At 37.8% G+C, this 14,113-nt stretch overlaps 1 protein-coding gene and 1 pseudogene across 1 annotated transcript in view; both read right to left on the reverse strand.

Moving 5' to 3' along the window:
* The window catches only part of BTC (betacellulin), a 59,548-nt gene that overhangs the window by 33,456 nt on the left and 11,979 nt on the right, over positions 1 to 14,113 (reverse strand). The window lies entirely within an intron of this gene.
* Positions 2,481 to 10,236, reverse strand: LOC106734279 (heat shock factor-binding protein 1 pseudogene; annotated as a pseudogene).

The following is a 14,113-nucleotide window of genomic DNA, read 5'->3' on the forward strand; positions in this document are numbered from 1 at the left end:
AACACTAAAGTGTAAGTTGGATAACAATCATAGTGTATTATTTGTTTGAGTAGTAGGTAACATTCATGTGGTTCACCATGCGGAGAAACATTAATCATGTCTGTGCTATGTCAATTCTTAAACATTTTGAGTATCAGCTCTTTAGTTAACTATTGGGTCAACAGAAAAGTTATGATACATTTTTGCATAGGAAAGATATGTCATGGCTTTTCTGAGAATTCAGTATACTAGAATTATGAGAGAGGGAAAATTCCACAAGTGAAATCTAAATTTGACAAATCAAGAAGTAGCGTTATAAGCAAATTATTCAGCAACACAGAGGTGACTATCAAAAGAAACCAAAAAGTATCAAAGTTGTTGCTTCTAGGAAGGAAGAAAACTAGGACGGTTTGGTGTAAAGATCTGCTATTTGTTGTATTAAGCTTTTCAGTACTATATTTATATTTCAAATCTATGTAGATCTACTGCTTTTCAAAAAATACAATTAATTTTTAAGAAAAGGTAGATAGTTGAAATCAACCAGGGCATTCTAAACAAAAGAACAATTTGTATCAATAAAAAGGCTTGGATTGAGATAACATGACTTATCCCACTTGGAGAGTGGGTAGGAGTTGTGATGGAAGAGGAGGCTGGAGAGTCAGCAGGTAATGAAGGCCTACCAGCCAGGTTAATAAGTTTAGGTCTCATTATGCAGCTAAGATGGGGGTCACTGAAAAGTTTTAAATGAGAAATAACCTAGTTGCTTTTTATTTTTTCCAAGTTGAAATGGTTACTTAAATTCAGTGTAGGCGAATCAGACACATTTAAACCAAGATGGTGACACTAGGCATGGAGAAGAAAAAACAATATGAAAGCTATTCACAAGATAAAGCATGAAAGGCTTGGTGACCGGTAGGACTGGGTGGGAAGTAAGGGAAAAGGAGCTTAGGATGATGCCACAGTTTGTGGCTTGAATAACTGCCTAGATTGTCATACCAATAACAAAGATACAAAGAAGACAAACAGGTTGGGCATGAAGGGAGAAATGCCATTTGGGACACTCTGAATTTGTGGTGACTATGGATCATCTGGGAGATGTTAGGGGTGGATCCATAGATCCAACACTCTGGAGTGAGGCCAAAGCTACAGAGCTTATATATTTGGGAATTCTGGGAAATAAGCTGACATTTAATTCCCTGGGAGTGGATCTCTCAGAAAGAGCAATGTGAAGAGAGAAAGCTAAGAACAAAATAACTGCCTATATGGTGAGAGGGATGGAAAGATAATGGTCGTCACAGGACCAAGGAGAAGCAGCCAGAGAGCTAAAGAAAGAGTTTTTTGAAGAAAAAAAAAAAAGATCAACAATATAAAAATTGATAGAGGGTTAAAATTAAGAACTGGAATGTATGCATTTGCACTAGTAATATGTTGCCAGAGGAATTTCAAAGGCCTGAAGTGTGCAAATCATTGTATATTTCTCTTTGAAAATGTTGGGCTGAAGATGAGAAAGATGAATCAATATTCACAGGAAAATCCTGTGGAAGGTGCTCAGTGCTCTCTCTCTCTCCCGTACCCACTCTACCATGAATAAAGGGGCGGGGGAGTGTTTGCTTTGTTTTGTTTTAAATGTGAGAGATGATGGACAGGAAGAAGCCAAACATATGGGAGAGAGGCAAAGGCTAGATTGCCAATAGAAGCAGAAGACGTAGAGAAGTTTAGCCCAAGAGGCAGGGCCTCTTCTGCCATGGGGAGTCCTGTGCCATCGAAGCAAGTCATTCTGTAAACTTTAACTTTATTTGAAGTGAATGGAAAGTCTTTAGAAAATAAGAACTTAAAGACATTTCAACATCTCAAGTCGTTTGTTCAAGGAAATCCAAGTTCAGTCTTAAAATGAACGGGAAGCATCCCACAGGTTTCTTGACCTTCATTTTTTGATATTTGGGGCTGGATAATTCTTAGTGTGGGGGGCTGTATGTTCAGGGGATGATCGACAGTATGCATAGCTAAAAGTAAAAGTAAATGCCAATAACATTTACCACCTGCCATGCCACACTCCTAAATTGTTCACACGTTACCAAATGTGCCTGGGGTGAGAGGTACAGAAATTACCCCAGGTAGGAATCACTACAATTCTCTCCAATCTATTTAAAAAAAAATATAAATATGTATGTATACATATATATGTATATATATGTGAAAGCAATATACATATATATGTATACATACATATTTTTATATATTTTTTATGTATGTATATATTTATGTAGGTATTGCCAAAGTTTTAGTGTTTAATAATTAATAGCACAAGTGACCAAGGCCTGAAATGTGAAGATAACATGTTCAAGACACTTGGGAGAGTCACTCTCTAAAGTCACCATATAGTATGTGGTTGAGAACGCACACTTTATAGTATAAAACTTGTCTACACATAGTGGTTAGCTCAGAAAGTCGGCTGGTCTCCTCTTGGTGTTCCAGACTTCGGTGTTCATTATTAGAAACCTTCAGCTCTTCTGTGTGGCGGGGGGCTTGTTTTCACCTTCCAGTTCTTTTACCCCAGCCTGTGTCATGAGGTCAGTGATGTTTTCCTCCGGATCATCAATGCAACTACTCATATCATCAATTCTTCCAATGATCTGGTCAGACATGGTCTAAAATTTATCTTGCATCTGTTGCAAGAGAGTCTGCACCACAGAGGTCAGGTCCTACATGGTCTTGGGGTCAGTCTCGGCTATCTCCCCAGTGCCCAGCTTGGCGGTGATTGCTCAGACCCTATTTTACATATTTTTAAACCCAAAGTATAGCTTTCATTTTCAGTATATTCCTTTAATCTGAATCAATTATCTAGCTTAAAAGCTCAAAGTATAACTTTTTATAGCATCTTTTTAGGGACAATACCACTTTCTTGTAGAAAGATCACCAGACTTGGGACCAGCAGTTAGCGTAATGGCTATGTCGCTGGACTCCCATGTAGTCAACTGTGGTTTGCGTCCCAGAACCTGTGGCTTAAAACTCATGCTGGGCTCATGTGTGTGCGTGCCCAGGATTCCTAGAGGAGAATGGAGGAGAAGGGATTACAGCATGGCCATCCCCCCTGGGGGGTGATTTCTCGCTTTCTATCTCTCTGTCTCTCTCTGTCTGTCTGGCGAGCGCACGCACCCCATAGCAAAAACCTCTCCAAAAAAAAAAAAGATCACCAGACTTAAAAGTTAATTCACTATATGATCTTGAGTAATTAACAAACTATCTCCTCTCTACGAAGTGGGAGCAGTTTCAGTCCATTTCAGTTATCTTTTGAATCTGACACTTGCCAACAAACAAAACCTAAACAATGTGAAATCAGTCCTCTTTGATACACCAAAAACGCTTTTTCTTATTCTTATCCCTTTATGTATTCAGAACAGAAATGTCCTACTATGGATCTGTTTTAATAACTGTGGTTTAAAAAAAAAAAAAACAACCTAGATTCTTTTAAGAATTATTTTATTTAACTTTATTGATTTATTTTAATTTGACCAGAGAGGGAGAGAGAAAGCAAGAAAGCAAGCCACCAGGTCTGGGACTCGAATTGCTGTTGGCCATATGGGAGTCCAGAGCCCCCAACCACCATGCCACCTACCAGCCCCAATATCTTTTTTCTTAAGAGAAATTAAGATCATAGGTTCCCTGCCCATCCCATAATCCAGCTCATGAAAATAAAATAATATAAAAATACTTTAAGGAAACATACATTATTAAAATAATCATTATCTTTATCAGGAAACATTTTAGAGAAGATGAAAAATATGATAGCTATGGAAAAAATAGTAAAATTTCCACTCAAAGGAGCCACAAATTATACTACAGTTCAGAAGTTGTAAGAACCCTAAAGTATTAAAATCTCCTACCAACCAGCTCTCTACTCTCCAGAAATCATCACTTGGGAGACTTCATCAAGCCTACATTTAAAATTTCACCATTGACCTCAGTCTTCTCCAAGGTGTGCCATTTCAAAGAGGCCATTCATCTCTCCTTTCAATCATAATCATTCATTCATTGGGAAAAAAAAAAAGACAATGAGCACCTATTTCTAAATCTCCTTGAATGCTTCTTGATGTTTAGTTTTTTTTGCCTTCCTATCATTTTACTCTGCTCTTTGGAATCGCCTAAAATAAATTTAATCCCTCTTTCTCATGACAGATCCTCATATATCTGAAGTCAGCTATCAAGTCTTACTGAAAGAATTTCTTTTCGTCAGGCTAAACTCCTGGTACCTTCAGCCATATTTCACTGGACAGCATCAAGATCCACTCATAAGTCTTGCCATCCTTTAAATTCAAGGTCAAAATAAAGTGTCACCCACACAGTCTACTGGCAAAGACAGAACAGAGCAAGACTCTCAGCCCCCACCCTGTGGGCACCATATTTCTGGTAATGTAACCACACAGCATATCAGCCCTTTGAGCTGTCGCATTAAATACTGGGCTTTTGTTCTGCTTACCAAAAAATAAAACTCCCGAGTTTCTTGTATTGCTAAAAGCAATGTGTGGACAGGTTTTTTTTTTGTTTTTGTTTTTTGGGTTTTTTTCTTCCCTTTGTTGTTCTGTTTTGTGTCATTTTTGTTTTTTAACTAAGCAAGTGGTTTTTACACTAGTCCTTTTTAAGTGTTCTTGGGCTGAATTTCACACATTATTCAAGTATTTCACAATATTTTTATTTTCTGATTCTTTTATGCTACCTATTAACTACTAACCATACCTCCCTGTTCCATGTGACATGCAGAATTTCTTTGATGCGTTAAAGCAATAAAAACAAAATAATGTTGTTAGCTGCATTTGCTTAGTGACTGGGAATTAAGTTTCTGTTTGGAAGACTAGTGTTTAAATATCAAGTCCACTTAAAAGGGTTTTGTTGTTGTTGTTTTAAAAAGGAAAAAAAAAATCCAATTATACTTGAGTGAGTGAAAGCTCCTTTTACTTTTATGCACTTGGAACTTCTCAAGTTAAAAATTACCGAATGTGTTAAAAGTATTATCCTGTCAATCAGCATGGGGAATGAAGTCAGTGGGAACAATATAAGCTTTCAAAAAGCAGCAGCCGGACAAGGAGCATGACACGCTGTCTGAAAGTCACTGCTAATGCTGAGGTAAGTAGTACACCAGCTGGGTCAACTATTTAAAAAGATCATATGTGACCAACGTAAATAGTCATGTATGTTGTATTTGCTTCATTTCTGAGCTGGATTTTCCATTTGCAAAGCCAAATGCATTTTGTATTTTCAAAACAAATGTAACCTTATCTTAAAATGTCCATTCTTCTCTATTTTGAAGATCTTAAATACATTGCAAATTCTACTTACATATATGAAATCCAATGATCTCTCGCCATATTGATTTTATTTTAAAATTTGAACCACATTTCATTTCTCATTAAAAAATTGAGTCATATACCAAAGGAGAACGTATCAAGCTCTGAACATAAGCAGAAATGGGAAGAATATTTCATAATCAAATCCCTGAGATTTTATTTATATTGAAGGGATGGGAAAATGGCAACTCTGGAGTCAAATGGAGCTGGATTTGAGTCCTGGATCTGCCTTTTAATCACTACCTTTGTGATTTTGATTAATTTATTCAGCCATTGAGCTTCGAGGACCCCTCTATAAACGGAGGCCCATGATACGAACTTACCTGGCCATGATACGGATTTAGCCAAGTGCTTTAAAAAAGGGAAAAGAAAGAAATTATGAATTTTTAACCTAGGTAATGCTTTACACAGAGGAGGCACTCCAAAAATAGTAGCTGTAAAGACCACAAATAAAAGAAGAATTCTAATTACTCTAGTTAGAAAAACTAACTTTTTGCTGTCATAAATGGAGCGATAACTTTCTCCACTTACTGTGATCTGAGTTCGTACAAAATGTATTTGTGATATAAACTACAAAAGATAAATACACATGCATAAACATACATGGTACATTTCTACAGTGTGCTTATAGGTCTGTACGTCAAGAGACAAAAACTGTAGATCTGTATCTCCACATGCTCTTTCTTTCCAGTAGTTAATAAGAGATTGAAGTTAAATGCATCAGCTGATTAATAGAAATGTGGCAACTTCTACATGTATGGTTCTTTGTACTCTGAGTACAGTTCTGCCAGTGATTCAACGTACTGTTTATGTCAGTCGGGATGACTGATCCAGTTGGTTGGTTACGTGATTCAATAATACAAATATAGCTGCTGAGGTCAAATCTTGCACAGTAATATCTAACAATCCTGTGGATTATAAATTATATCGAGTTTCCAAAGACTACAGTGAATACGGTTTTTATATCAGCACTAGGAGTAAAAAAACTATAAGCATTTGGGAAATTTCCCCATTGCATCTTAATTATTAAGAAGAAAAACAGAATCTCAAGTATCCCTATTACACAACAGTATTTTCCAAACCTTGAAAGAGGTCACCTCTTTCACGAAGTTGGAAGAAACATGATTTTATCACTGGGCTTGTGGTTGACTGAGACAAAAACTATCACATGGGTGAAGTCTGACATTGATATTTTCCTTCTTTTTTGTAAACTTCTTTTCTGCCTTTTTTAGTTGCTGTCTTTTGCTATCTAATAAGCCATTTTCTTCATACTGCTTTTTATTTACTTTTTACAAAATTTTATACATTTAATTACTGTACATTACTTTGCTTGTAAACTGAATTTACCCAACATGAATACACTTCACACCAGTCCAGTTGAGGATACAAAACACATTATCATCAACAGATAATAACCCATATCTGTGTCTCATAAATGTCTTACCTCTCTATTTTCCTCCTTAATTTTTTTCCTTACACTCTCCCCCTTTTATCCCCAATTAGAACAGTTCTTAAACATCTTTTTTTTGTTCGTGTGAATTTGCTTTCAAAGCAGACCTTGAAGGAGAGAAACTTTTTAGCTCAGAAGAAATACTTGATAAGCAGAAGCATCTCATCCTGGGTTTTGTAGAAAGCAGAGCTTGAAATACAGGTTAAGAGGTTATCACTTTATTTCTGAGGTACAAGCCTGGGGCTGTGGAGATGAGGAATAAAAGGAAATGAAGCAGTGAATCAAACGTGTGACCACCATAACAGGTGCAGCTCTCTGGTGAGCCACAGAGACTTAAAAAGTATCTCAGAACATATGTTCACTTGCACGCAGAAAATGAAAATGGTTCAGAAAGGAACTCTACCTTGTAGTATCCATAGGAGGAAGAAAAAGGAGGGTGGTATCTCACCCATGGCTTTCATTTCATTTTCTCACTGAACAAAATTCATCCCCTGTGTGCTAATTCCCTCAATTCTGGCCCCTTAGTGAGGGAGAGGCCAGAAATCATGGGATATGACATTTAGCCATGAAGTAGGCAACCTGGTATTGGTTGGGATCAGACCAAGACACAAAGGATGCAGCTGAAGACTCTTAAGAGGTGCATAATGTGGGACCAGCAGATGGCATGATGGTTATATTGCTGGATTCCCACGCAGTCAACCGCAGTTCTAATCCCACACCTGGCAGTTTAAAACTCACACTGGGTGAGTATACATGCATGCCCTCTTAGATCCAGAGAGGAGACTGGAGGAGAAGGGATTGTGGCACGCCCATCCCCACTACATCCTCCCCCCCAAAAAATACCCTCCCTGGGTAATTTCTCGCTTTCTGTCTCTCAGTCTATATCTCTCCAGCAGGTGCACGTACCCTAGAACAAACAAACAAAAAATCTCTCTTAAAAAAAAAAATAAAAGAGGTGCACAATGTTTGTGTCTCAATACAGTGAGGAATATAGGCATCTGGACCTCTCATAGAAAGCAATGTTCTAGAACACAAGAGATTTTCCAAGTTCCCTCACATCTCAAACCACCCGGAAAATGACCTATTCTATAAAATTGAAAGGCAGGCTTCTGGATGGTCAGGACCAGCATAGAAAGCAAAGACAGGACAGTGAAAAAATAAGAGGATCATCAAAAATAGTTCATGTTCATTCTGAATCAGGAAAGTGAAATATGAATGCCTTCTTTTTCCCAAGTGCAACTCTATCCTAAATGGGTAAACAATATCTTGGTGTTCACAGAAAGCTAAGAATGAAGGATGACATTATTTTTAAACTTATAAAAGTACTCTACAACCTTATATTTTTAAAGCCCTGAAAGAGAAGTAATTTATTAACCTGTCAATATAAACTAACTTGTATATCTGAAAACTGTCAACACCACAATAATGCCTTTGCCAGTAATCAACCTCTTTCTTTTGACCATTAACATGATTAACTCTGTAACAAGAATGACCACATTGAAGAAGATCCCCATAATACCCAAGAGCTAGTTTCAGTTGTCAAAACTTGACTTTTTGATTCTAAGTCCTTTATGAGAAGACCAGAGCAGACAGTCAAACATTATAACACTTCAAATGAAAAACTCTGGGCTCACTTAATTTCCATAATAGCTCAACGAGAAGAAGAAAAAAAAAACTGCAGAAAGAGGATGATTTGTTCTCAAGAATGATTATCTGAGTGCAAAATGAAGAGGAATGGTGGAGTAGGCCTCTGGATCTCGCGATAACATCATCTCTGATCCATGAGGTGAGTCATCAAACTTTAATAATGGCAAAGAAAAGAACATTCAGTTTTCAGAGTTGATGCTTACCCAGCCTGAAAAAGTTCCAGCATTTAGGCCCTTTAAGTAAGAATAAGCCAACCCAACTTAACATTAATCCATTATTGTCCTTTATCAACAAAGCCATTTGCAAAGACCAGAAATATAAAGAAAAAAAGAAATACTGGACAGTATATTTTAAGGGCCAGGTATATAGAAAATATATCCATTGGCATTCCAAAAAGAGGCGATGTGTTGAGTAGGAGAAACAATGCAGAGAAGTTTCCCAAAAGAAGTTGAGAACTGAACTGGACCAAAGGCAACAGCATAGAAACGAGCTTGGTGTATTTGGGAGACAATGAGTAAAGCTGCCCAGCTGCGGTGAAGAATTATAGAAAGAAATGTTAAGAAAAAGGGCCTTTTTTGATGTGTGTAGTGTGGTTCCAAAGTAATTGATCTTCTTGAATGTAAGATTCATTAAGAAATAGTCCTACCACATATTTCCAGTTAAAGCTTTGCAATGCCTGCTCCCCACATCCTGAAAGACAGATTCCCAATTAAGAATCTGACTAATCTGAAAAAAACCACTCAATAAGTATTTAATAGCAATGACTCCCGTTGAATAGAAATCAGAAGAAAGAATGCAGTACATATTCTTTGTTAACACTCTGTAAAAGCAAATGAGAAGTGAAACTTATTCTGTGTGTAGTCTCAGCTCACATCTAAATCAAATTAACCATCCCTCTTCCTACTCTCTCCTATAGAATGTCATTTATCTAAAAATAAAAGGGATTTTTCTCACAATCAGCCTCTCCTGACATAACAATATTTGAAATCCATTTAACCCAGTTTTTTGAGGGAAAAAACTCAATTTTCTTTTTCAGAATTTTTTATTATTGGCTTCCCAGCTCTTCAAGTGCCCTGTCTCTTCTACTCTTCCCAGAGAAGTCTGTTGATAGCTTCTGAGTTTTGAAGTGTTTGTCTTCCAACCTCCAAGACATTCCCAAAACACAGTAACATCACCTTGTACTCACCAAGACCTAAGAAACCTTGGCAGTCACCTCACTCACCTTCAGCCTCAGCTAGGAATCACCGCTACACAACCCCCTATAGCTGCTATTCAGAGCACCGACAGCCCACCACATTCCAACACAGGAGAAAACATCTGCATTTGAGCTGTGACCAATCTGTTTCCAGGTTCAGGACTACTGACGATTTTCTGCTTAGACTTCACCCTTCAGACCCTGAGAAGACATCTTCATTTGAGCTGTGACCAACCTGTTTTAGGACTCTGGACTGCTGCTTCTATTTTTTTCCAAAGCCCATTTTGGGAGAAAAAAAAAAGTGCTTCCAAATTAAGGTGAGAACTGTCTTTCTGGAATTTTAGTTCATTCATCCAGGTTGAACTATCTGCACAAACCTTTGCTGAAACAGCTTTTGAAATATTTACCCAGACTTTTGTTTTTTCCCACCCACCACCCCAGGGACATGTGTGTGTGCATGCACATGTGTGTTTGGGTCCTTCAGTTATCATTACTCTCTTGTCCTGGACTTTTTAGAGTATCAGTGATTTTCTCATAGTTCACTCACCACCAGCCTCTTCTTGAGCCTCAGCCTCCTCCACATCCACATTATTCGATACGGTTGACCTTCCAAAATCCTCCATCTCAAATCCACTCCCATTCTCGGCCTCCTGACTTATCCTTCCCTTTACTCAACTCTGCCAGTTCTTTTCTGACTCCCACACCATAAATACGGTGCCACTCCACTTCAGTCCTCTTTTTTATGATCATTATGCTACATAATAATATATTATATTATGCTACATATTTAACATAAAATTCACTATCTTAACTTTCTTTGTTTTTTGTTGTTGTTTTGGGTTTTGTTTTTGTTTTGTTTTATTTTGTTTGTTTGTTTTTCTGTTTCTTTGCTATAGGGTGCATGTGCTCTCTGGAAAGAGGGAAAGTGAGAAATCATCCCCCAGTATGAATGGCCAGGCCACAGTCCCTTCTCTTCCAGTCTCCTCTCAGGACTTTGGGCACACACGCACATGTGCCCAGCTTAATTTCAGGTCGCCTGTCCAGGACTCAAACCATGCAGGCAGTTATATGGGATCTAGTCACTGCCTTAACTATTTTTACGTGGATATTAAGTGGTATTACGTGTATTCATGCTGTTATACGACTGCCACTACTGTCCCTCTCTAGTGCTCATCATGCTTTGCAAAACTGAATCCCTGTAACCACTAAACAATAACTTCCCATGCCCCCTCTTCCCCTAGCCCCAGGCGACCACCATTCTAATTTCTGTCTCTATGATTTTACTTTAAGTCTTTTTTTTTAAATAGTGTCACTCAGTCTCACAAAATTCTCATGGACTCAATATTTTTAAAATATTTACTGGAAACAGAAGGTGGCCTGGTGGTTAAGGTGCTGGACCCCCACGTGACTGACCACGGTTTGAGTCCTGGATTTGGTGACTTGATTTCTCACTTTCCCTCTCAATTTCTCCCTCTCTGTTCAAAGTTTAAAAATAATAATGGTAAATAAAAATAAATAAATAATATTTACTGAAGATTTATTGTGTGCCCAGCTCTGTTCTGGATCCTAAAATTATAATCAGCAAAACGATTCCTTTATATTTCCATTTGCTAAGAAGGTGATGGGCCAAACTAGCTAGAAATTAGAGTCTTCTAAAGTTGGGTTTTTTTTAATAATAAACTATTTTATTTTGCAATAAATTTACATTTACAGAAAAATCACAAAGTATAAAAATTCCCACATACCCCCTTACCTACATTCCGTTTCCACTAATGTAAACTTACATCATTGCACTACATTTATCAAAACTAAGGAAACAATGTTTGCTACATTACTATCAGCTACGTGCAAGATTTTCTTCTAACATCACCAGTTTTTCTATTATGTTCTTCATTTGTGTCAAGATCCTTAGTTTCCTCTGATCTGTGACAGGTCCTTGGTCTCTCCTTGTTTTTCATGACCCCATTAACAGTTTTGAATACTACCAGTCTAGTATATTATAAAATGTCCCTCCGTTTGGGGTTCGTCTGATGGTTTTATCATGATTGGATTGGCGTTACAGACTTCAGAAAGAATTGTGCAGTGCTAAAGCGTTCTTAGTACATTACATGTGTGATAGCCACACGACTTTATTGCTGTTGTTAGCCTAGATTGCTTAAGAAAATATTTGCCAGATATTGCCCCTGTAAAGTTATTATTTTTCTTCTTTTATACTCTACTTTGTGTTTGTGTCTGTATGTGTGTGTGCACGCGTGTGTGTGAGAGAGAGTGTGTTATAAAAACAGTGTAAGAGCTGTCCTCTTAGCAAATGTAATTATTTAAGTGTAGTAAACTATAGGCACTATGCTACACAGTAGATCTCTAGAAATATTTATCGCGTACCCATTGTATATTAGCAAAACTGAATCCCTGTATCCACTAAACAATAACTTCCCATGCCCCCTCTTCCCCTAGCCCCAGGCGACCACCATTCTAATTTCTGTCTCTATGATTTTACTTTAAGTCTTTTTTTTTAAATAGTGTCACTCAGTCTCACAAAATTCTCATGGACTCAATATTTTTAAAATATTTACTGGAAACAGAAGGTGGCCTGGTGGTTAAGGTGCTGGACCCCCACGTGACTGACCACGGTTTGAGTCCTGGATTTGGTGACTTGATTTCTCACTTTCCCTCTCAATTTCTCCCTCTCTGTTCAAAGTTTAAAAATAATAATGGTAAATAAAAATAAATAAATAATATTTACTGAAGATTTATTGTGTGCCCAGCTCTGTTCTGGATCCTAAAATTATAATCAGCAAAACGATTCCTTTATATTTCCATTTGCTAAGAAGGTGATGGGCCAAACTAGCTAGAAATTAGAGTCTTCTAAAGTTGGGTTTTTTTTAATAATAAACTATTTTATTTTGCAATAAATTTACATTTACAGAAAAATCACAAAGTATAAAAATTCCCACATACCCCCTTACCTACATTCCATTTCCACTAATGTAAACTTACATCATTGCACTACATTTATCAAAACTAAGGAAACAATGTTTGCTACATTACTATCAGCTACGTGCAAGATTTTCTTCTAACATCACCAGTTTTTCTATTATGTTCTTCATTTGTGTCAAGATCCTTAGTTTCCTCTGATCTGTGACAGGTCCTTGGTCTCTCCTTGTTTTTCATGACCCCATTAACAGTTTTGAATACTACCAGTCTAGTATATTATAAAATGTCCCTCCGTTTGGGGTTCGTCTGATGGTTTTATCATGATTGGATTGGCGTTACAGACTTCAGAAAGAATTGTGCAGTGCTAAAGCGTTCTTAGTACATTACATGTGTGATAGCCACACGACTTTATTGCTGTTGTTAGCCTAGATTGCTTAAGAAAATATTTGCCAGATATTGCCCCTGTAAAGTTATTATTTTTCTTCTTTTATACTCTACTTTGTGTTTGTGTCTGTATGTGTGTGTGCACGCGTGTGTGTGAGAGAGAGTGTGTTATAAAAACAGTGTAAGAGCTGTCCTCTTAGCAAATGTAATTATTTAAGTGTAGTAAACTATAGGCACTATGCTACACAGTAGATCTCTAGAAATATTTATCGCGTACCCATTGTATATTAGCACGTTTCTAGGCACTAGGATATAACTGAGAATAAAACAGACAAGAATCCCCACCGTCATGGCACCGACATTCTAACAAGACTGTTCAAAGTGAATCTGAAAACACGGCCATGGAACCTGCCTCCACTCGGGGACAGTATGGCAATTTCCTTTGATCAAAGTACATGGCACTCCAATTGGCTTAATAACTACAGCTGTGCTTTCTCCTTTTTAGGCAATACCTGTGTAATAAATTTTTTTCTTGGAGAGTTTTGTTTTTTGTTTTTTTTTTGCTATAGGGCACATGCACTCGCCAGACAGACAGAGAGAGACAGAGAGACAGAAAGCGAGAAATCACCCCCCAAGAGGGATGGCCACACCGCAATCCCTTCTCCTCCATTCTCCTCTTGGGATCTTGGGCACACACGCACACACGCTCGGCATGAGTTTAAGCCACCGGGTCCAGGACTCGAACTGCAGTCGACTATGTGGGAGTCTAGCGACATAGCCATTACGCTAACTGCTGGTTCCTGTGTAATAATTTAAAAGTGATCTGCACATTCACAAAGTTGAGAGTAGTCTCACTATATTGAATACCTACTTGCCAATTTTTCTGCTAAAATCTTTTCCTACATTCTTTCATTTTATACTCAAAACAGTTGTGTGTCCCTATATGATAGCTATTATTCATATTATTTTTTATTTTTATTTATTTTTTTGAGAGGTTTTCGCTATAGGGCACGTGCGCTCGCTAGACAGACAGAGAGAGACATAGAGACAGAAAGCGAGAAATCACCCCCCAGGGGGGATGGTCACACCGCAATCCCTTCTCCTCCATTCTCCTCTCGGGATCTCAGGCATGCACACACACGCGCCTGGCGTGAGTTTTAAGCCACCGGGTCCGATACGCGA

Source organism: Tupaia chinensis, unplaced genomic scaffold (genome assembly GCF_000334495.1).
Source record: "Tupaia chinensis unplaced genomic scaffold, TupChi_1.0 Scaffold000086_1, whole genome shotgun sequence".
Lineage (NCBI taxonomy): Eukaryota > Metazoa > Chordata > Mammalia > Scandentia > Tupaiidae > Tupaia > Tupaia belangeri.